Genomic DNA, 26,666 nt, shown 5'->3' with positions numbered 1-26,666 from the left:
CATGTAGAAGTCTAAACTCTTTGAACTCCATCTAAGATAACTCAAGTCACCTCTAAAGGTTATCTGACGTCACTACCCTAGCAACACATCCAAGACTTTACTAGGAGCTAACTAAATCAACCTTTGATACTAAACCATACATATCTATGTTCGTTTTTAGCACCAATATAAATGTTCCTATGACAACATCATGATACACCAAGAATAAAGAAACATAAGAGATCATACTTTGTGCCTGATTCCAACATTGGTGCACGTAAAGCACAACCAATATATATCCAATAATAATTATTACATCCATCTCCAATTGGAGTGTTTAATTATTACATCATGAATAATAAAATACATGTTTCAATATACAAATGATTATATCATACAAGAAGGAGAAGATGATGATAAGAATCTAGTGCTAAGGAAGGAGGTAGAATCCATTGAGTCAGTCACAAACTAAGTACTCTAATTGCCAAAGGTGGTTGACAATGCCACCTGATCATGTGGTACCCTTAGGTCCACCCCACCATGCTCTTGGATATAGTCACATGACCCAAATAGTCATACCAATATATAATGAAGAGGAATAGGTTCACACAAGAGCCAAACATGGGGCAAATACTCAACATGGACATATCAACCCAACAAGAGTGTAATGTCTGTCTTATTTTCTTTTCTGCATTACATACTTCTTTATGTGGATCCAACTTTGTGCCTGTGATTGTATCCGTGTGCGTGAAAATGTGAGTAACTAAATTGATTGAAAACTATTTAACAATCTAACTACACAATCGACAAGCAAAACACTCAAGATAGGACAATAAAAAGGAAATGGAAAAGATAATTAATGAGCAAGAGAATACAAATTTAATAGCTCCTTTTGTTGAGGATTTTTCTTTCAATTTAATTCGACGTGTGCTCAATTTTACAATCCCAAGGGTGCTTGAAGATGCTCCATGATTGGATATGCAAAAACTAAACTAAATTGGATGCAAATGGATATGAAATTAGGATTCAAAATGACATTATAACAATATGGTTGCATGAAAGTGGATAATTTTCAAAGAAAAGGGAGGGATTAAATAGGCAAGGCTCGGAGGAGAGGAGGCTTGAAAAGGAGACACTCGTCCTCGCAAGTGGCAATCCTCAAAATTCCATGTGGAATGAGATTCCACACTTGTCCTCAAGAGGACAAGTGGCTAATCCAAAGATGACAATTATCCTTGAGAAGGGCAAGTGTCATGGAGAGGAATGACAAGTGTCCCCAAGGACACATGTTTATTTGAGAGAGAAACACCCAAATAAAATGGATCTTTTCCAAATATTACAATATTAGGAATGTGCACACATGTGGGGGGGGGGGAGGTTAGAAAGGATAGGGTTGGTTAGTGGGCTAGGCTAGAAGAAGGGTTAGATGGGGGGTTCAGGTTAGGAGACATGTGGGGAAATAACATTAATTTAATGAATTAATTCCATAATGGGGAAAAAGGAGGAAATGGACAAAAAAGAATTAAATTACCAAATTATGCATTTGATTTATTTAATAGAAAAAGGCAATCAAATTTAATTAATTAAATGGTTTATTATTGTCAAATAATTAATTAAAAGGGGACTATAACATAATTAATAAAATCAATTATCTAGAAACAGGGAACGCTAATTAATTAAATAATGTGTAATTATTTACTTTAAAAGCATTCTGGATAGCTAAATTCAGTTAATAAGATTAATCAAATTGAGGTGTCTACATTTTGCCCCTCTTTGTGGTGGTGCTAGAATAGTGTAAGTGTGAAGACAATAAGACGCTAGTGACTCGAATAAAAGGGACTGAGAAAATGCCCCAGGATAAGAACTGATGGAGGTAGGGTTAACAATGCCCCCTCGAGAGGATGCATGGGGAGTGGAGGTTCGGGTGGTGTCTTGAAAGAAAATTTGCCCTAACAAATAGGAAGAAAGGTGACAAGAAACAAAACCAACAAGTGAAAACGACACTCAAAACAAAGAGTGCATGAAGAAATGGGGAGAGAAATAGTTCCATGGGGACCGAGACAATGAAAAATAGGGCTTTAGAGGGCCCTATATTTGCAAATTTTATAATTTACTAATCACTTTGACTATGTGCGAGAGAGAAATAGGAGAGAATTGAGAGCCCTTTAGACTTCCTTTGAGCATTCTAGAGATTTGAGAGCAATGAATGAGATGGTGACGAGGGAGGCTCTGGGGCACCGTGCATATGTGGTAGCGAGCATTAGGCATCACCGATGACCGGTTTGCTAGGTGAGTCCAAAAAACTAAGGCCTCACATGTCACTTTTGTGCATTTAGTAGCCTTTGGAGTAGCAAAAACAACATTTTTGTAGGTTCGTGTCCCATAGGAACGCTTAGAACACAAGGGAGCGGATGGGGGATGGGGTAGGCTAGGATGGGTGAAATAGGGAATGCATTCCAACATTAGCAGGTATGCATATAATGATAGTGGGAGTGTGCTCTCATGGTTCACAGACCAACGAGAACGCAAACCGAAAGAAAGTACCACTTGGGTCATTCCCTCTCACTGGCGTATAGCACTGAGAGGCATGCCCTTTTCTAAAAATAAATGGTTGGGTGTTGTTAATTGTAGACACGTACAAAATTTTGATTAAAAAGTGTCCTCTTATCAAATCTCAATTTTCTAATCATTATCCAGTGGATCCATATTATATAATGTCCTTATTTGATTATTCCATTCTTCATTACATTATAATATTCATTCATTAATATTCATTATTCAATTATTTTTCGCTATATCATAATATTCATATTATATCATATATTGATTAAAATTTATTAATATATTTTATTATTCAACCATTTAATAGCATATAGTCCATTTTATTCATTTTTCCCATTCATTTTCCAAATCTCCTACACACCAACTTTACCCTCTATTTACCATCTTCCACTCCTATCCATTTCATCCATTTAGTCAATGTGGAATAAACACTTACAACTCCAAACCAATCCTTTATCTCACATTCATCCTACAACCTAGATCCACCCTAAGGATATCTATTTAAACTTAACCCCCTCTCATTTCCAATCAAATAGCAATTCAGTTCACTTTTGCATTCTTGCATTCTTGTTTTCTCACGCTTTCACTTTCGGTTGATTTCACATCATATGCATTCATTTTTAATCTCCACTCACCATAGCCTCTTGTCCATGTGTTTTTTAGAGCACTTTTGATTAAACACAAGATCTTGGTTGATAGGAGTGCAATAGAGCTGTCACATTTCTTTCAAATGCTTGTGTGTGTTTTTTTTTGTTTTGCTTTGCATGTGTGCTTTGTTGACAGGTACTCCATTGTTAGATGTTGGAACTATTCTAACTCTTTGATTTAGAAAACCCAATTCCTCCATCTTCCTTAATCACCTTTCTCTTACACCCAAGATCCAAAAGGCAATGGGAGCTCAAATAATCGGTGTAATGGTGGGTCCACCTTACAATATACAAATGTGTCAAACACGAAATACACTCGTTCTTTCCTTTAGAAAATTGAAGTGTGCAACTAACTAACAACAAGAAATGACGTAAATTTTTAGAAAACCTAAAGATAGTTTTAAACACAACCTCTCTTTGGCGGTCTTGTGACAAACAAGTTAGTATTTAGATTGTGGGGTCTTTGAAAATCGATAGAGCTGCACAAATGTTAGTAAAATGCAATCAAACAACAAAATTTAGTAGATTAGCAATAAACTCATAAAAGTTAGATTCGAAAAAATGATAGTAAAATAAAACATAGAGCATTTCTACCATTTGACAGAGAAAACCCATTATTTTCAATAACTACCCACAAACTCATTGTTTCTCCTAGAAAACTCAATATTTTATTGGTAAAAATTAAATCTAGCAGAGAACAGAACACAAAAAAACATAGACAAAGTTGCAAACCCGTGAGTTCTCTGTGCACTCTCACTATATCTACCCTTAATCCCATTGTTTCTCCTAGAAAACTCACTACTTTAATGTGAACATAAATGACAAAAAATAGAGAAAATTAGAGAGCATAAATCCAAGATTATACTTGTTGTATGACAACAAGAATGCATTCCCGTTGTTTTTGGTGTCAATCCCACTATTTTGGAGTGTGAACCTGTCATTTCTCAAAATTGAGTTGGAGGTGAAACAAACTTCCACTAAGGTTGAAATCCACATGTATTCTCGCATTCTTGCCTGCAAGTGTCCAAAATATGCAATGTAACACACTAAAAAAACAAAAAACATGAGATTGACCTATGAAGTGGGTCCCGCCAGGCGTGCCAGAAATGTGTGCATGAAAATGTGAGTAACTAAACTGATTAAAAACTATTTAATTATCTAACTACACAATCAACAAGCAAAATACTCAAGATAGGACAATAAAAATGAAGCTAAAAAGATAATTAATGAGCAAGAGAATGCAAACTTAATAGCTCATTTTGTTGAGGATTTATGCTTCGATTTGGTTTGATGTGTGCTTCATTCTACGATCCCAAGGGTGCGTGAAGATGTTCCATGATTGGATATGCAAAAAGTAAACTAAATTGAATGCAAATGGATATGGGATGAGGATTCAAAACAATATTATAACGGTATGGTTGCATGAAAGTGGATAATTTGCAAAGAAAAGGGAGGGATTAAATAGGAAAGGCTTGGAGGAGAGGAGGATTGAAAAGGAGACACTTATCCTCAAAGAGGACAAGTGGAAATCTCAAAATGCCATGTGGAATGAGATTCCATACTTGTCCTCAAAGTGCTAAGACAAAGATGACAAGTATCCTTGAGAAGGGCAAGTGTCATGGAGAGGAATGACAAGTGTCCCCAAGGACACATGTCTATTTGAGAGAGAAACACCCAAATAAAATGGTTCTTTTCCAAATATTAGAATATTAGGAATGTGCACAAATGTGAGGGGGGAGATTAGAAAGGATAGGGTTGGTTTGAAGGGATAGAGCTGGTTAAAACCTAAGGTTAGTTAGTGGGTTAGGTTAGAAGAAGGGTTAGATGGGGGGTTAAGGTTAGGAGACATGTGGGGAAATAGAATTAATTTAATTAATTAAATGATTTATGATTGTCAAATAATTAATTAAAAGGATACTATAGCATAATTAATAAAATTAATTAACTAATTAATTAAATAATGTGTAATTTTTTTATTTAAAAGCATTCAGGATAGCTAAATTCAATTAATTAGATTAATCAAATTTAGGTGTCTACAATATCTCTTGCAATTCGAATGCGGATCATTTTGTGGTGTTCGATCTTGATTTGGACTCTTCATTGTTGTAGTGTATGTGATCTTGAGTGTTATCTTATGTTTGTACTTGATATATATCTCATGATCATTCTAGACTAGAGATTGTTGTGCTTGGTGTGTGTTGGTGCCCAAAACCACAGATTGGAAAACCAGAAAGCTTGCCAAATCCCCCAATGATCCAATCGACCTTGGGCAGCGAACGGTAATGATCAAAGACCAAATTCCCCTACTCTTTAGGCTCCACTGAACCTAGGTGGGTACACCTTCCTCTCAAGCACAAAAGAGATTATTTGTAGTGGAAGATAACTTAGCAATTTCACAAAACTGGCAAGAGAATGTTATGCAACTTTGCTTTATTATGTGCTTTAGAATACTTGATTGTTGAATACTTGTAAGAAAGAAAAGATTGAGATTGTAATTTTGAAAATAAACACCTTCAGAACTTAAAAGTAATATGTACATATTAGATCATATAAGACTCAGAAGAATGTTTCTCTGTTGAGGACCTTATGCATACAAATCAAAATCTTAGAAATAAATGACAGACCAGTGCCTCTATCCAGGAATATACACGATACTTTATGGACAAATAATTTGATTAAACTCTTGAGACAATTTTCAGGCAACTTGTAACACAAGACTATCAATACAGAGGTTCCATTAAGTGATATAAGAACATGAAGAAGCAAATCTTATATTCAATTACAACAACTTGTGGTGGCACATTGTATTAAACCCTTTATCAGATTTATCAAGAGGACAAAATGAAATTCATCAACACAAAAGTATACACGGATTCTGGAATTGAAACAACGAATCTTGTATATTAATTTCTGGAGGGTGAATGCATACAATAGCTACACTTACAGATACTCCATTACACAGTGATTGCTCAAAATGAATACTTCCTTTTCCTACAGACCTTTCTAGTACATATAGCCTTTAGCCCTAGCAGGCAGTAAGTCGTTTGTGAATTCTTCCCTTTTTTTAAAAAGGCACCCTATAAATACCTGATCTAAAAGACATATGTGAAAGGACACACCCTTTCGCATACAGGAGGGAGTTACAGACAGTTGTTTTTTCCAAAGGACACACCCTTTGGTTTACAGAGATAATTACATTTGAATCCCTAAAATACACACTACATAAAGCTTTAATAATATATCATTTATCCTCTGCTTTGATAATAGTTCCCATTAATATTCAATATCTCCTGCACATAAAATAAACCAATCAAATCCCTTATTAATTAAAGATTAAATATATTCCACTTTAGATTAGGCAATAATTCTTTTACCCTATGTAAAATACTTATTTACTATAATTCACTTAAATCAAAGTATTAAACACTTGTAAATATTTATTCCAATAATAGTTTTCATTAAATAACATAAGGTAAAAGATTTTGAATAGTAAGTAAAAGAAAATACTTCCCTTTCGATAATGTTACAATACTTTCTCACCTTTTGGTAATCTTTAATTTGGGTCAGAAATATTATATCATATGAAGTAACCTTTGCAAAAACCAATCAAGCATTAAATGACTCACCCTAATGAATATGTTCAAATTATTTACCTAGGGTGAAAATAATATTAAGAGAATATAAGATGACATAGTGATATATCAAACCCTATTTATGTCATCCAATACCACATATATTTTCCCTTAAAAAGAAAATACTACTTGCATAAGTATATCAAGATGTTATAAATAAGATTTATTTTCAAAATGCCTTTAGCAAGTAATAATTAGAAATATTATATCACAAAAAAATGTCAAAATGTAATCTTGGATGAAGAATACTCCCTTTTAATGTTTGCCCAAGAATTTTAGCTTTCTGCACATAAAACAACATTGTAATAAATATTTATCCTTTAATTAATCTCTTGATTAATTAAAATTCACCCTAAAGTATTTAATTTAGTGATTAAGGGCAAAAATAATTTACATAAGGTAATAACAATATCAAACTTTAATTTTCTTTATTATTACATTTCACACCTTTTAACATATTTTGCGAATATAATATCTATCAATGTAAAATAATAATTTCCCACGTCTAAAGAATAATTTCCTTTACATGTAATAGGAATATATTTTCACTCTAATTTTAATCTCTAAGTAACCTTTACCCCAATAATTCATTTTCAAAATATTGACTAGGGTAAAACATTATAATTAGAGAGCATATAACCCTAGATATATTTCACCCCAAAAAGCATTTTTCAAGGAATACAATAGAGCAATTGGTAAAAAAAAGGGGGGAGGTATGGGTAGTTAGGGGGTTGGGTTGAGTGTTCAATTCCCTCTCCTTGCCCTTTTGTGAAATTATATTTTATTTTAAAATCATTCATACGCAAAATATAATCACATTGCAAATTGAAAAATATTCTTGGGTAAGATATACTCCCTGTAGAATAATATTTTTACCAAGTTTGTGCCTGTAATTTTAGGTTCCACCAGTGTGAGAACCACTGCATGACTGATTTGGATACTTGATATATCGGGTGGTTGCTATGGTGTGAACTAGACCTATTGTGCTTGATGATTGAGATAGACCAATGTTGTGATTCATATTTTCTATTTTGAGAAATGTGGATTTAAATGTTGAATTGAGTAATGATAGGAATGGGGTAAATGATGTTAACTGGATTAGTTGATTAAAAGTAATAAATCATATATTTATGTTATTTTGATTTGATGAGATATCATGTTACTAGCAATGTTATGAGGTCGACCCCGTTCGGGGAATATTTATATGCTCATTGATGTAAAGGAATACTATTGATGATGCTATTTAATGCAGTTAATTGGATGAAATTATTATTATGGAGTTAATTGATAACCATATGTGAAAGGGAAGATATTGTATCATTCAATTTTATGAGAATGCGTATGATGTTAAAATCCCCTCAATGATTTGAGTTATTTGATTATTCACATATAAATGCATGAGCAGGTAAACCTCATGTGCAAATATTTCAATGATTATAAGTACAAGGCATTGACTCCACCTAGTTCTATAGGTTTGAGCGTGCCCATAACTTCTATGGTGATTAATAGGAGATAACACACTAGCCAAATACCTATGCCAAAACCCATAGCCCTTTGATTAGGGCAATTTCCTTGATTTTATTATTTTAATTATTTTATTATTTTGACCCCCAACTACTGTAGTGGTTGGATTTTGGAAACCCAATTGCCATGTTGAGTTGGTCCATAATGACCATTTTTGCATACTTAGTCAGTTGAGATATTTTGTCATTTATTGCATGCATCGATTGTATTTTTATATCATTAAAGTAAATTGATATTATAATTTGCATTATGTCATATATATATTTAAATTAAAGTTATTTGAGTGATTTTGTATTTTGGGAGTTTAGTGGCTTGTGAGTTTAATTTGGTTTTTAAATAGTTTTATTTTCTCCTTCTCCAAAAAGAGAGCATATAATTTGTATAGGAGCTCATTTTCAAAACACATAGTCATTTCTCTCCTCTTGCACTCTCAAAAACCTTACATGTGAAAAAATTATATTGTTGATTTGGGGAGATGGATTGGGTAGATTTTTGTGGGCATCATCTTGATAGATTGGTGTGGGTGGATTCTTTAGGCTACTTGAAGGAATTGGCTTCATTCGATGTGTGTGAGTTGCTTTATAAGTTTGGTGCTTTCTCTCCATGTTTGAGGTGTGATCTTAAACTCTCCCTTGTTCCTCAATTTGAGTTCTTCAATCTTGTTTAAGATGGCTTGTTGAATGAGTTAAAACACTTCCCTAATTTTTAATTGGTCATTTGTTGGATTATGTGGAGTGTGTGTTTGAAATTGTGAAAATGTGGGCTTCCTTTGGAGAGAGGTTGCCCAATCTCTATGGGAGGGGTGTATTAGAATTTCTATTTAATTTTTGTATTGTTGGAGAGTAAAAAATTATTGAGTCTTACTTGATTTTTCCTGGGCAATTGTTTCCTTGAGTTCTTGAAGTGAATTGGTGTGATTTTAAGCCCTAAAAGGTCTTTAGGGTAGCTCAGCACATCTAACGCCCAGATGTGCAACTCTAATTAGTAGTGTTGCACATTGAATAGCCAGAAGTGTGCATTTTAAATTCTTGTGTGCTTTTGATGCATCTTGGTGTGCATTTGAAGCACATAATGGGACATTTGAATCACTAAGTGACACTTTTGATTGTATGGCATATTAGGGTATCTAGCTTGGGTGTTTTCTAACAATGACATTATGGGATCAAAATAGTATTTTTTTTCTACTTGATTTTATGAGCAATTGAGTGTGTTTCATTCATGCTTGAGAGTATCTTGGCATTGTAAATGTTGCATTTGATGTTGACATGCTTTAATTGCATTGAAGTTGATAATGTTGCTTGACTCGTGTCTTTCCAGGTGTAATGAATTGATAGCTCTTGATATGAGCAATTGAAATGAATGCTTGAATGCCTTATGGCAATATTTGAAATGGATACCTTGCACCTTCTTATGTGATTTAATTGCCTTGTGGGATCAATTGGATCCATTCTCTTGGTAGTATGACCAATTGAGTATGCCTTGTATATGGTTGATATAACATTATGTAAAGGAGATATTTGATGTTATCGAGGTTATGGAAAGTAGGTTATGGAATTGTGATTAATTTTGATACCTCATTAAATTGAATGGGATGAACATAGGACTAGGTACTAAAGTGGGTTTAGGGAGTGGCTCCCAATTGTGTTCTTGACCCATAAGTGGTATGATTGGCAATTTGATTGGAGAGTTTGGTACTCCATTGATAACACTAATAAAATTGGAATGGGATAAAACATTAATTAAGAAAAAAATTTCTCCAAGCATGCCTTGAGTGCTAGTAAGAGGCTAAAGATGACTTGGGAAGGCATGCCCCCACATGTAGCGATTAGACTTGCATGATTGTCATTCTTGTTCGTATAAGAGAATGCTCAATTTTGTGTGGTTTGTCCTCATGAGCACACATGATGGCACTCCCTTCACTAGCACTCTAGTATCTAGGACTTGATAGTTGAGTAGCTTGATATGGATTTACTATTCCTTGATCTTTTGGTTATCTCGTTGTGATATGTGTTATATGGAAATTTTTGTTGTTGCTCCCATGGGTGCCTCCTTGCCCTTAATGTTTCGCATTGAGGATTCTTCCTCATTCTTTTGGTATTTTACTTATTGTTGCTTAGGCACCATCTCTTACTTTATTTTTCTCTTTATGTGAGTGATGCATTGTTGGCATTTCCATCTTGTTATGGCTTTATGAATCTTGTTAGGTGTTATGTTCATGATGAGTATTTGCTACAAGTTTAGCTCTTGTGTAAGCCCATTGCTCTCCCTTGTATGATTTTGTGACTATTTGGGTCGTGTGACTATCTCCACGAGCACAGTGGGGTGGGCCTAAGGGTAACACATGGCCGAATGGCAATACCAACCACCGTTGGGGATCAAAGTACTTGGTTTGTGATTGGCTCAATGGATTCTACCTCCTTCCTTAGCACTAGATTCTACTCATTCTCCTCTCCTATTGTGTAATCATTTGTATTATGAACCATGTGTTGTATTATTGATAATGTATGTATTGAAACACTCCAATTGGAGATATATGTAATAAATATTATTGGATCTATATTGGTATTACTTTGCATGCAACAGTATTGGGATTGAGCATGAAGTATGATCTCTTATTCTTCTCTATTATTGATATATCATGATGTTATCATAATAACATTTCATTTGGTGTTTTAAAATGAATATTGATATGTTTGGCTAAGAGTTGGAGGTTGATTTAGTTATCTCCTAGTGTATCATGAGATATTGATCTATTCTTGGATGCATTGCTAAGATAGCTACATCAGGAAACCCTTAGAGGTGACTTGAGTTCCTCAAATGGAGTTCCATGAGTCTAGAATTTATCATGTGCATAGTTGGTTAAAAATTGGTTGACCTTATCTTGAGTTTTAGAACTTTAGTTATATATGCAATGGATGATGACACTTTATTACTTCAAAAAAAATATTCCATTCATTTCTTGTATATTTTTCTCTTATCCACTAGGGGTCTTTGGCAAGGCATTAGAAAGAGTCATAAATCCACAACAAGATGGAAAATCCAACAATGCACCACTCATACGAAAGAGCAATAGTCAAGTAAGAGAGGGTGCCTGAGCAATGATAAGCAATATACCAAAAGAACAAGGAATCGTCCTTAATAAAAAGCAATAAGAGAAAAGAGGCACCCACAAGAGCAACAACAATTTTTCTATATGGCATATATCACAATGAGATAACCAAAAGTTCAAGCAACAGTAAATCCATAGGGTGCTACTTAACTATCAAGACCTAGATACTAGAGTTCTAAGTGGAGGGAGTGTCATCATGCATGCTTGAAGGGAAGGCACCACATGAAACCAAGTAGTCCTCTCGTATGGATGAGGAGACTAAGTCATGCTAGATCAATGCCCCATGGATGGTCAGGCCTTCTAAATACATCCTTAGCCTCATACTCACTCAAGGCATGCAAGGTGCATCAAATTATCTTTCATTAATGTTTTATCCCAACCCAAATTTTAATTATGTTATCACTTATCTTACTCTCACTCTCCATTAGGTTATCCTGGTAGCCACTTTGGGCCCCAACTCCCTATGAGAGCCACTCCCATGACCCACTCTAGTACCTAGAACTATGGTTCATCCCATTCAATCAAATGAGGAATCAAAACAAAACACAATGTAATGATTCACTTGCCATAATCTCAATAACATCAAACATCTATTTTACACAATGTCAAATCAACCATATACAAGGCGAACTCAATTGGTCATACTGCCAAGAGAATGGATCCACTTGATATAACAATTAATTTAAATAACATAACAAGGTGCAAGGTATCCATTTCAAATATTTCCTTAGGCATTCAAGCAGTCATTTCAATTGATAGTTTCAAGAGCTATCAATTCATTACACTTGCAAAGGCACGAGTCAAGCAACATTATCAACTTCAATGCAATTCAAGAATACCAAATATCAAATGCAACATTTCCAAGCATCAATCATCTTGACAACCTAATCCACTCTCAAGCATGGATGTGTAGCATCCTAAAATTGCGACACTTGCAATTTCGACTGCATTTCGGTCTTCACGATGGCGACGCAACACGCAACCTGAATGGAGACCCTGAAACTTGCTCACGACACTGAAAACTGCATTTTTCAAGCACCCTGGCCTGAACCTCCTTGCAACCTGCTGTCCCGGGAGGTGGGACCAGAGCGCCCAGCGCCCTGGTCCCTGGGTCCTATTTTGGGCCCGGTCTCCTAAGGGGCTCGGGTCTTTTTGTTTGCAATTTGGAAAATAAACTTTCCTGGTCGGCCTAAGGTCGGGAAAATCAGTCTATCAGCCCTAATTGACAAGTATATAAACTACATTTTCCTCTCTCATTTGAAAAGAGGGAAAAAAGGCGAAAGCAAGATTCAAACATTCAAGCATTCAAGCATTCAAGCATTCAAGCATTCAAGCATTCCTTCTAAGTCTCCATTCAAGGCTAAGTGTTGCATTCAAGTCAAGGATTCAACCATTGAAGAGGAGATCACATATTACATGCTACATACAACATACAACATCTAAACCTTCGCACATAAGGATACAAACATCCTTAGAACAAGGTATTAGTACTTGTTTTACATACATTTACATTTACAACTCTTGCTCATTTCTTGGTTAATTCCAAAACCGGGGTTTGACCTAAAGGCAAACCCCTAATCCCTAACCCCCCAATCGTCTTCGCTTTTCTGTGTGTAGGTTGCAGGTACGCGGTTGAAATTGAAGATCTGGAATCCTTGTGCAGAGACGAACAGATCCCCCTTCGTTTCGCGGATTTTTCGGAGGACCGTGGCGCTGGGCGCCATTGTCCCGACAACTTTTGCTCAAATTTGCAGGACAGCGCCGTATCGACATTTTACTGCTAATTCCAGGTCCGCAGCTTCATCCTATAATCCGAACTCAGTTTATAAGCAAATCTTTGTCATTTTCTATGCATGCTCAGTTTAATTCTTCTATCAACATTCTTTACAAAAGAGGGTAGCCTTGCTGTCTTAACCCTTGAAACACATTTAGCATCCAATCTTGCATTGTGTGGGATTGGATCTAGTGGGTTTCAACCCCTCTTTTGAATGTAAAGTCTCTCCCCTAAGTGAAAACCATCGAATCCTAGCGAACCTCCCTTCTCTCTCCTCGGAGTTGGAAGAGGGGAGAACAACTAGGGTTCGATCGCGATTTTCCGCTTTACATTTTGGTGAACCCGACGTGAACATCCTTTCTGATTTTTCATGCTTAGATTTGAAAAAATTGATTACATTTCCATGTTTGATCTTTTGCAAAATTTTAGAGGTGATTGCATAAAAACCCTAAAATTTCTTTTTAGTAATTAAACTTGTGGAATTTTTAATTGTTCATGCTTGTTTCAGATCTGTCCTTCTATTACAAATTATCAATTCATATATATGCTTTAATTTTGAAAATTAAGTGGTTAAGTGTCAAAACCCTAATTTTTGAAACCCTCTTGATTCAACCTTTGTCCGACAATTTCACTGATCAAAACATATCCAAATCAGCTGTAACTTTGGATTCCGCAATAAAATCACAACATCTTTCATCCCTGAAAATTTGGAAAAAAGTTGCGAGGACCGTGGCGCTGAGCGCCATCGTCCCCGACATTTTTTCCGAAATTTCGGGAGCGAGATCTTACTGTGTTTTTCTGCTAAAATTCAGAATTTTGGCTGATTTTATCAATTATAACACCTTCAAAATTACAGTCAAAGTTGGTCTTGTGATTACTTGGATTAAGGCTTTTAAACATTCAAAAATCATTGAAACTGAAATTTTGTGTCAAAATTGTGTTCTTATTGTCCTAAATCTGAAAAGTGTGTTTGCATTCATTCGAAATTTCAGTGCTTTATTCAAATTCTTACAATTTGTGACTTTTGAAATTAAGTGCTTAATTACAACAACTTTGATTTCCGCTTTCAAAATTGAATTTTACGTGAAATTGAGTCAATTTTTGAATTTCAAAATTTGCATTGCTCTTGACATTCCCTCTAAAATCATAAAATTCAAAATTTTAGTTTCCCTCTCTTTTTCAAAATTCAAATTTTGCATTTTTCGACAATCTGGGTAGGGTTCAATTTTGAGATTGCAACTTTAATTTGGCCTATCTACAGATCGTAAAATCACTCAATTTTTTCAGATTAGCTCTAAAATCATCATACCTTTCATCCCTGCAAATTTCGAAAAAAGTTGCAAGGACCGTGTTGCACTCCGAGCGCCACGGTCCCGGACATTTTTTCCGAAATTTCGGGAGACTGTCGTGATTGCATTTAACAGCTTAAATCCAGAAGATTGGCTGATTTTACTGAAAATTGCTACCTCTAAATTCAAAATCTTCTCTCTCTTTCTAGTGCATGAGTTTTACAACAATAAGCCCTACTTACACTATTCCCGTTAGACGAAGCCGTAGAATTAAGTCTTTCCGAAGTTTAATTACTGAGGAGATGGAACCTAATTTGAATAGCCTTTTTAACGAGGACATGGGTAATTCCTCTAATCCTCTTAATGATGAAGAAGCTCTTCATGAGGTTTCTGAAGAACAACTTTCGAAATTGGATAACCAATTTGACGATTTTCGACAATGGATGTCTCAAGAATACCCTGATAGTCAAGCTCTTCCTTTAATTGAGGGTCTAAAATGTATGCTTCAAAGTGATAAGAATGGAATTGATATTTTGCGTGGTATTGCACACATCGTGGATTCGAATGTGATGCCTATGAAGAGTTGTGCTGAAAATTTGGGTTATACACAACCTCCTACTCAAGTCAATCATTCTATCCCTTTGATGACTCCTATTGCTAGTATACCTACCTTTACATCAAACATAATGGCTACTTCTACACAAGACATTCCTCCTATGATCACCAGTCATGGGGGCAACCCTTCTTCTTCAATTAACCCTCTTCCTTCATTAAATCCGACTTCTTCATTCATTCCTTCAATGAGTGTGCCTATTATATCACCACAAATGAACATGATGCAAGGGGGCAATTCGTTTAACCAATCCATTCCTCCTTGTAGTGTTCCTCCTGCCCAATCATCTCCTATGACTAATTATCATAGGGTCCCACCACCTTACTCTTTACCTTCTTTCAATAACATAACACCTCCATCTCAATCTAACACATCTAATATGAATTCTTCGACTGAAGCGACCATTAACAATCTAGCACAAACTGTCTCTTCTTTACAGCAACAAATTGCCTCTATGAATCAATCTAAGTTTAGTGTGCCCACATTTGATGTTGCGAGCCCACTTTCTCTTGACATTGTTCGAGCTATCCCTCCTAAACATGTTGAAATCCCGCATTTGGAACTTTATAATGGTAAAGGAGATCCTCTAACACATGTTAAGACTTTTCAAACAATTTGTACTGATTTTGCTTATGACCAAAGGTTGCTTGCAAAACTGTTTACGAGAACATTAAGAGACAAAGCCCTACAATGGTATTGCTCGTTGCCTTCCTATTCTATTTCTTCTTTCGAACAACTTGCAAATGCTTTCATTCAACAATTTCAAAACAATATAAGTCCTAAAGTTACTTTGATTGATTTAATGCATTGTAAACAAGGTGTTAAAGAAAAAGTGACTGATTTCATTGGTAGATATAAGCATTTGTATGCTCAAATTTCTTTTCCAATGCCTGACAATGATATTCAAAGAATCTTTATTTCTAATTTACAAAAAGATATTCGAGACAAACTTCTGTTTTCTGAGTTTACTTCTTTCCAACAGTTGTGTGCAACTCTTCACAATTATCAACTGACTGTGAGTCAAATGGAACAATCACATCCTATGGCTCCGAGTGATAAGGGTGATAGCAGTCAACAACCATTTGGGAAGTTTAAACCGAACAGAGATTCCATCAAATTCAATGAAAACATCATCAACAACAATGTGAATGCAGCATCAGGTGTGCCTCCTATTTCTAAGTTTTTCAAGAAAGAAAGAAAGTATACTCCTTTGAATGAATCATTGCATAGTATTATGAATAAGTTATTGGAACAACATGTGCTTACTCTTCCTCCTATAAGGCAAATTGATCCTGCAAAGATTACTTCACCTTATTTTGATAACAAATCCTTTTGTCAATTTCATCGTCAGCCTGGGCATGATACTGAAAAATGTTTTTCTTTAAAGGGTAAAATTCAAGATTTGATTGATAACAATACTATCTCTGTTTCTGGAGTGAATGATAAAGGCAATACATCTGTAGCTCCTCCTAATCAAAATCTTCAGATTTTCACTGATCCATTGCCTTCTCATACCTCTAATGCAATTGAGGCTAATGATTCCTCTCTCTCATCTGATGGTCTTGTGTCTATGACTCCGAATGTGATTAACTTTGTAGAGCAGCAAGAAATCCCTAAAGAACCTTCCATCACATTTGATTCCAATGAAACCATTAGGGCACCTGATGGTCCTTTATACATAGTTGCAAAATTCAAGAATACACCTTGCTGTGGAGTGCTTATTGATCCTTCGTGCATGATTAATGTTATTACTGAAGAATTCCTTTTTACTTTGCAATTGAATCAAGTGATCTATGACAAAACAGATGTGATCGTGAAACTATTTGATGCATTTTCTTCTCCTGCAATTGGTTCTATTACATTGCCTATTGAGGTCCATAACAAATCTCTTGATGTGAACTTTGCTATTATTCCATCTTCCGAACAATTTCGTGTGAAGCTTGGCTATCCTTGGCTATCTTCCATGAAAGCTATTGCTTCTCCTATTCATAAGTGTTTGAAATTTCCCCATAATGGTGAAGTTGTTACTGTCAATCATAGTCTCTTTAAACCTGCTGAAAGAACTTCTAGTGTTCCTCTTGATTACTTTTGGCCTAAACAATTCCAATCTCTTCCTCCGCGAAGTGATCATCTTTTCAAATCTTATAAAAAGTGGAAAACAGATATGATCTTATCTCTAAGTGAACCTAGAACACCTAAACTTGACATTCCTATCATTCTTGAGAAGGAAGTTCTTCCTTTGAAAGATAAAACTAATGTCTTTCCTCAAGAAGATTCCCAACCCATCCCTATGGATGTGACTATGTCTATGCCTAATAAACTTCCTAAGAGTAGACCTATACCTCATCGTCATGATGGACTTGGTCTTCTCCCTAAACCAAAAATTCCTCCTTTATATGTAGCAGTTCCTCCTCCTTCTTTTTATAGAGAGAAGAGACCTTCTCCTTCTCCTATTATCCAGCCTAAGAGACCACAACCTAAACACCCAAGTGATAGGGATGAGAACATTCCTCCTCCTCAGTCTTCTCCACTTCCTACTAAGACTAGACGAGATCGTTCTGCACGTGAACGCCGGCGAAAGCGTCGTCTTAAAGCTCAAGCAGTTGCCTCTCAAACTTTGCAATCTCCAAAAACACCTTCAACAAGCATTATTCCATTTTCTCCTCAGCCGGACATTGAGCCTAAATCTCCTAAACATAAGATGCATGATGGTCTCGATCCGGTGCGAGTTAAAGATCCTATTTTTATAAATCTTGATGATGATATAGATGAAAATGTTATTCATGATGAAAATGTTACTCCTCTTGCTTCTGATAGTGAATATGAACTTGTTGATGTTGATAACCATTTATCTAATGAATTTTCTAAAGCACTTATCCTAGCTCCTAGACAAGAACAATGTGGCTCGGGACATGAACATAGCCCTTGTTTGGATCTTGTGATAGCTCCATTTGCTGTGTTGAATGTTCTTCCTCTAGCGTGTTCCCTGCCTTCCCGAAACATTGATCAGCAAGATCGGGGGGTAGATGACGTGCTAGACTAGTTTCATTAGCATAGCAGATTCTCTCCCCCTCTCTTTTGTCACTTCTTCTATATGTTATTCTCATTCTTCTATTTGTTGTCCTTAGTGTTGTCTACTTGAGGACGATGCAAAGCATTGAGATCTCTCGATCTCTCTCATGTTGACTCAAAAGACACATGTGTTCCCTTCTTCTAGGTGACCTTCCTTGATTGGGGAATGAAGAACAATTATGCATACATACATATGATATACATGAATTATCATACAGCATACTGACCCCGAGGAAAGCGAAGTCACCTCGTGCTTTGTGTTTTGTGTCTATTATCCTTGGGTTTATCTCACACTTGGGGGCTAAATCCTTGCGATAACGTGCTCCTTTCCTTTCTCATTTCTTATGTGTATCACTACGTTAAAACAATCACCCCCGGTGAGGCGTGTGCGATCGCTTTAACGTAGGGGGGCATACATCCCGTTCATATCTTTTCAAGATACTTGAAAATTTCTTGGCAAATTTAGCCTTGCCTTGAAAATTTTTGATATCTTTCTTGCATGACTCATAGTGAGGGAACCTTACTACTGACAGTCATGGTTCTCCCTCGTGATCTTCCCTTTTACTTTGTCAATCGAAGTCGTAAGATCCTTAGTCCACTGGGGGCTTGGTGTATCTTGCCTCCTTGACGTGGTGAAAGTCTTTCAATATTGTTTCCTTGTACTTTACCGGAAGTATGAGCATACATACTCCCGCTAAAGTGGGGGCTAAATGTAGTGTCCTAAAATTGCGACACTTGCAATTTTGACTGCATTTCGGTCTTCATGATGGCGACGCAACACGCAACCTGAATGGAGACCCTGAAACTTGCTCACGACACTGAAAACTGCATTTTTCAAGCACCCTGGCCTGAACCTCCTTGCACCCTGCTGTCCCGGGAGGTGGGACCAGAGCACCCAGTGCCCTGGTCCCTCAGGACCAGGACGCCCAGCGCCCTGGTCCCTGGGTCCTATTTTGGGCCCGGTCTCCTAAGGGGCTCGGGTCTTTTTGTTTGCAATTTGGAAAATAAACTTTCCTGGTCGGCCTAAGGTCGGGAAAATCAGTCTATCAGCCCTAATTGACAAGTATATAAACTACATTTTCCTCTCTCATTTGAAAAGAGGGAAAAAAGGCGAAAGCAAGATTCAAACATTCAAGCATTCAAGCATTCAAGAATTCAAGCATTCCTTCTAAGTCTCCATTCAAGGCTAAGTGTTGCATTCAAGTCAAGGATTCAACCATTGAAGAGGAGATCACATATTACATGCTACATACAACATACAACATCTAAACCTTCGCACATAAGGATACAAACATCCTTAGAACAAGGTATTAGTACTTGTTTTACATACATTTACATTTACAGCTCTTGCTCATTTCTTGGTTAATTCCAAAACCGGGGTTTGACCTAAAGGCAAACCCCTAATCCCTAACCCCCCAATCGTCTTCACTTTTCTGTGTGTAGGTTGTAGGTACGCGGCTGAAATTGAAGATCTGGAATCCTTGTGCAGAGACGAACAGATCCCCCTTCATTTCGCGGATTTTTCGGAGGACTGTGGCGCCGGGCGCCATCGTCCTGGCAACTTTTGCTCAAATTTGCAGGACAGCGCCGTATCGACATTTTACTGCTAATTCCAGGTCCGCAGCTTCATCCTATAATCCGAACTCAGTTTATGGGCAAATCTTTGTCATTTTCTATGCATGCTCAGTTTAATTCTTCTATCAACATTCTTTACAAAAGAGGGTAGCCTTGCTGTCTTAACCCTTAAAACACATTTAGCATCCAATCTTGCATTGCGTGGGATTGGATCTAGTGGGTTTCAACCCCTCTTTTGAATGTAAAGTCTCTCCCCTAAGTGAAAACCATCGAATCCTAGCGAACCTCCCTTCTCTCTCCTCGGAGTTGGAAGAGGGGAGAACAACTAGGGTTCGATCGCGATTTTTCGCTTTACAGGATGAAACACACTCAATTTATCATAATACCAAGTAGGCAAACCCCAATTTTGATCCCATAATGCCATACTCAGTCTAAAAGTCATTATACCCAAGCTAGATATCCTAATATGCCATATAATCAAATGTGTAATTATGTGCTTCAAAAGTGCATTTTTGGCTATTAGATGCACACCACTACTAATTAGATGCGCACCTTTGGGCATTAGATGCGTTGGTTTGTCCTAATGATCTTCTAGGGCTCAAAATCATACCATATCAGTTCAAAAACTCAAGGAAACAATTGCCCAAGAAAAATAGAGGAAGACCCCATGATTTTTAATGCTTACAAAAATACACCTAAGCCATCTCCCCAAATCAACAATCCAATTTTTCCACATATAGGGTTTTGTGAGAGCGAGAGAAGAGAAAATGACTAAGTGTTTTGTAAATGAGCTCCAATACAAATTATATGCTCTCTTTTAGGAGAAGGGGAAAATAAAACTATTTAAAAACCAAATCAAATTCACAAGCCATTGAACTCCCAAAAGCCCCAAAATATCAAATCACTCAAATAAATTTAATTCAAATGCATACATGACATAATGTACATTACAATATTAATTTACTTTAATGATATAAAATTACTATTGATGCATGCAATAAAGATGACATATCTCAAATGGTTGAATATGCACAAATAGTGATTACGGGCCGACTCAACATGATGATTGGGTTTTTGAAAGTTACCAACTATGGTAGTCAAGACTCAAAATAATAAAATCAAGGAAATTTCCCTAATCAAGGGGCGATGGGTTTTGGCTCAAGTATTTGGTGGGTGTGTTATCTCCTATTAGCCACTATTGGGGATATGGGCATGCTCAAACTTGTGGAGCTAGGTGGAGTTGATATCATGTACCTGTAGTCACTAAAACATTCACAAGTTTACTATATATATATATATATATATTGGTGTAGCCATTGTCCGGTGGGTCCTCAAAGAGATCTGACCAGATCATGCAACCAATAGTAACACAACGGAAGCAACAACAAAACATAGATAAAATGCAAAATCAGATATTCACGTCATCATATTTTCATCATAGAACATTTGGTAATCATTCGGTTACATGCAAGTTAACATGCCCAATTACAAACTATATGCCATATTACAATTCAACCGGACCTCCAAAAGGTGTCCAAATTACAAGACATCATACATCTTCCATCTATCCCTGCCTCTCTCCTAAGGATCACATATAATAATACTTATACGATCTGGAACACATCTCGGTCAGCCACAAAAGATTACATTTACCAAGAAAGGAAAATGGAAACGTGTAAAATAGGTCAGCCCCAAAATGCAAAGATCTCCTCCATCAAGAATGCAAATGAAGTGTGAACCACCAAGGAATTTCGGCCAAGGACTCAAGAACATTGAGAAAGGAACCAAATAGATCCACGAGATAAGAAATCGCTTCGCACGAGAAGAAATTGTTAGAGTAATCGGGTCTTTACTTGATTAATTAGCCAACATTTGTTTAATTCTTTAAGTTCCATTTTATCTCTTTTTACACTTAAGCTAACATTAGGTGCATAATAATTAATTATTTTATTAATTATTATGTGCAAGCCTAGGTTTTCCTTTTTAGGGTTTCTTGACCTATTAGAGGTTAATTTTATTTTCCTTGTATCATTATCACATTACACATTTTGTGAATATTGAGCTCTCATCTTTTTTAGCATATTTTTTCTTGTATTGCTTTTTCTGTTATTTGCTTCCTTGCTTCTCATTGTAATAGGTTATTCATCTTGCAGAGATCTTTAGGCTCCTGTGGTCTTGTATTTCTCAACTCTCATAGAAATCACCAACTAGCCGTTAAGCTCAAAAACTGCTCTGGGAACCAAGAATAGCCAATCCGGAAGCAATAACTCACCGAAAAAGACTCCAAATGGACTGAAAATCTCGAATGATGATCAAGAACAGGCCTCAAAACTGAAAATGTGATCTGCAATAAAAAAAACCAGCTACCGGAACACAATACTGAACTGAACAAGAACAAAGTTGAAAGGAAATGTTTTTGGTTGATGCAAGATTGCTCATAGACCGGGGATGCTCCTGCATTAGACACCCTAGGTAGAAAGAGATGTTCTATGAGAGGAAACTCATGAACATCAAAAAGGATTTGGGATATAGGTCCCATGCTCATTTTTTATCCAAATATCTTCCTTGTTTGCAACCCTCTTCCTTACCTCCTTTGGAACCTCAACCGGATTCTCTAACTCTCGATTCTCTTTATTTCTCTTTCCTTACTTCAGACCTGCACACTGTCTCTAACCGATACTCACCTTCTTCTACAACTCTAATTTATTTATTCCACCATATTTCATCCAGTTCGCCACCATAACCTTACTACCATCCGGTTCCTTCTTACTATCAGGCTTATCTATCAGACCCTTCTGCAAATCCGTGCCACCATTCGATGTAATCTTTGTAACCTGCTTTATAGTACTACAACTTCTCTCAAGATTCAAATTCCTCACTTCCTTCTCTTTCTCCCTCAAAGAAGCCAATGTGAACTTCTACCCTTCCTTCTCAATAGTGATTAGGTTTCTTCTACAATCGTAGATAGCTCCTCTATCAAACTGCCAAGGTCTACCCAACAAAACAGGACAAGCACCCATAGACAAAACATCACATAAGACCTCATCCCTAAAAGGTCCAATATTAAAATTCACCAAACACTGCTCTTTTACTTTTAACTTCCGATCATCTTGTAACCAACTTACCTTGTAAGGATAATGGTGCTTAAGTCTCTTCCATCCAATCTTCTCTACCATCTCCTCAGATACCAAATTATCAGTTTTTCCACTATCCACAATAACTTTACAACACTTACCACTAGATTTACACACAGTCTAGAAAAGATTCTTCCTCTGAGTAGGTCTAGTATCTTCTCTTCTTTACTCCATCAAGGCTCTTCTAAACATAAGGGATTCTCCATGCTCTGGCAACACATTTTCACCGCTAACTCTAACTTCCTGATCCTCATTTGCCACACAGTTTCTTGCCATCCCTTGCTTGCACTCAAAAGATCTATGTTCGGTCTCTCCGCACTTAAAACATCTTCCCAAAAATTCTCTATCACTCCCTTTTCTCTATATCTTCTGATCCGGTTCTTTAATCCACTAAGGTTTTGATTCTTCTTCAACATTCTACTTCTCTATACTACCACTCATATGTCCTTTATATCTCTCCTTTCCTCTAGGGTTATCTTGTTGTCTTCTTTTCACTTTCTCCTTGGCCTTCAAAGCATATTGGTAAGCCTCTTCAACATACTCATCTCATCCTAAAAGTTAAATGTAAGTCCATTTATGTACCTAGCCACCTTCTCTATATCCATCTCTCTATGCCCAGATCTGATCATTACCTTGTAGAATTTCTTAGTGTATTCTTTCACACTCATGTTAATCTGCTTCAAGTTCAACAACTTCTTCAACAACTCCAACTCATAGTCTCCCTGAATGAATTTAGCCTTCAATCTTGCTACCATCTGTCTCCACCGAGTGATTTTCATCTCACCATTCTCCACTCTATCTCTCTACAACTCTTTCCACCATAAAGAAACATGCCCTTTCAACTTAGGCTATGCCAAATGGACTCTTTGCGGGTCCTTAATATCCTCAAACTTGAAGTAATCCTCCGACTTTCTGATCCAGTCAATCAGATCTTCTAGATCCAGTGTCCCAAAAAAGTTTGAAACCTCCACTTTATGAACTTTACTCACTTGTTCCACCACTCTTAGAAATATTTCTTCTCTTTCATCTTCTGGTCCTTTAGCTTCCTCAACCTCGAGCTCTTCTCCAGTCTCTTCATACTCATCTTCAGATTCTAGAATCCTTTGTAAACCGGCCAATGCGTTTCGTATCTCATTCCTCGTCTCATTCTTGAAATCCTCCATCGTCTGTTCTACCCTTCGGGGGTTCATCCTTCTTGGCGGCATCTCCTCCATTGCTTTGATGCAATTTCCTCAACTCGGCAATCTGACTACCAGTTTTGATTTCCTCACACTCGACAATCTATCGAACACACTTGCAGCCTACCTCAACTCGGCAATCTGTTCACCCGAAGGAATGCCTCAAGGTTTGCAACCAACTCTGATACCACTTGGTGCAGCCATGGTTTGGTGGGTCCTCAAAGAGAACTGACCAGATCATGCAACAACAAAACACAGATAAAATGCAAAATCAAATATTTGCATCATCATATTTTCATCATAGAACATATGGTAATCATTTGGTTATGTGTAGGCTAACATGCCCAGTTACAGGCCACATGCCAAATTACAATTCAACCGGACCTCCAAAAGGTGTCCAAATTACAAGACATCATACATTTTCCATCTATCCCTACCTCTCTCTCCTAAGGATCACATATAACAATATTTATTGCATCCCAACACATCTGGGTCGGCCACAAAAGATTACATTTACCAAGAAAGGAAAAATGAAACGTGTAAAATAGGTCGGCCCCAAAACGCAAAAAAATCTCCTCCACCAAGAATGCAAATGAAGTGCAAACCACCTAGGAAGGTCGACCAAGGACTCAATAACATTGAGCAAGGCACCCAATAGATCAGCAAGCCAAGAAATCGCTCTGCACAAGAATAAATCACCAACTAGCCGTTAAGCTCAAAAACTACTCCGGGAACCAAGAGCAGCCAATCCGGAAGCAATAACTCATTAGAAAAGAATCCAAATGGACTTAAAAGTTGGAATGACGATCAAGAATAGGTTTGGAAACCAAAAATATGATCCACAACAAAAAAGAACCAACTACCGGAACACACAAAAATTGCAATACTGAATGAAAAAGAAAAAAGTTGAAAGGAAATATTTTTGGCTGATGCAAGATTGCTCATAGACTGGGGATTATTTTGCATCATATATATATATATATATATATATATATATATATATATATATAATCAAATAACTCAAGTCATTTTCATTTTGATATAATCAAATGATAGAATGATATGATATCATCCCTTTCAAATATGATTATCAATTAACTACATAATAATAATTTTATCTAATTAAATACATAAATAACATCATCAATATTATTCCTCGACAACACTGAGCATATAAATATTCCCTGAATAGGGTCACATCATTACATTGTTAGAAACATGATATCTCATCAAATCAAAATAACATAAGATATGATTCATTATTTTTAATCAACTAATCTGGATAACATCACTTATCTCATATGTAAATTTTGAATCACAAATCATCAAAGAATAATAGGTCTAGATTACGCTATATCGACTATCCAATGAGTCAAGTACCTAGTCAATCACGCATTGACTCTCACAACCAAAAACAAGAATAAAGCATAGATCTCAATGCAACAACATAAGAAAATCACCATGAAGCAATCCAACACATCACTGGTCTAGAATGATCACGAAACATACAACCAAATTGAGCATAAGATAATCACATACACTGCAGGAATAAAGAGTCCAAACTATAAGAGATATAATCCACAAGCACAAAGCCAATTCAAAAAAGAAGACAACAAGGGAATTACATGGATAATGTTGTAGATTCTCTTATGAATCCAATAACCAAAGATAAGATCTCCCTATGTAGGAAGGCCATGGGCCTTGATCATTGTACTTGATTTGTATTATGTATCTCTATGGGGTAATTTACAATGTATAATGTCAAGTGGGAGAATGCTAGGATTTAGGTGCAATCAACCATGTAAATCCTTTGATTTATTATTTTCTTAATGTCATTTATAATTTAACTGTAAGATTGTTAAATCATTTAACCAACAATGGTGAAAGAGACCATGTAAAGGCAAAGTTTTTTTTACCATTTGCCCTCTAGGAAATAGACAAAATATCTAGGTGACCCCTATTAAAATCTTCTATTTTGATGTAATTGGATAATTTTCAAGAGTTGTAAGATAATATATGACAATTATGAGTCATTATTGCTATGACAACATCTATGACAAAATCCTTACACATGTGCACGTGCATGAGAGATGCCTTATGACAGCTAAAAGAGCATTTGTAAAAAGATATTTTGGGAGGTGTGTGTGTATTTTTCCATGTGATTTTTTTGTTTATTGTTTGGTGATACCATAGTGGTATTCATCCTCACAAACTCCTATAAATTAGTGCCTTGAGCTAGTATTCTTCATTCAACCTTGTTTAGTTTTGCAGGGCAATAGAGTGCTACCAGGTTTTGCAGATGTATACAAAGAAGTATATATATTTTTTTATTCTTCATTGGATACTTTCCTCTCTTTCTATGGTCAATTTTTTTTCCTGAAAGGGTTTCTCAACGTAAATCTGGTATTTCATGTGCATTGGTTTTCTTGTTCGTGTTTTGATTCTACAATCACTATGTTAATGATTGATCTTTAATTTCAAATTTGTAATAACTTTGAGTTGAAGTTCATATTGCAAGCTTTCTTCACCTTTTTTACAATAAAACCTCCATGCAAGCTAGATAAAATTCTCTTACATG

The sequence above is a fragment of the Cryptomeria japonica genome, chromosome 5, assembly GCF_030272615.1.
Source record: "Cryptomeria japonica chromosome 5, Sugi_1.0, whole genome shotgun sequence".
Lineage (NCBI taxonomy): Eukaryota > Viridiplantae > Streptophyta > Pinopsida > Cupressales > Cupressaceae > Cryptomeria > Cryptomeria japonica.
Note: the sequence above shows the minus strand (reverse complement) of the source record.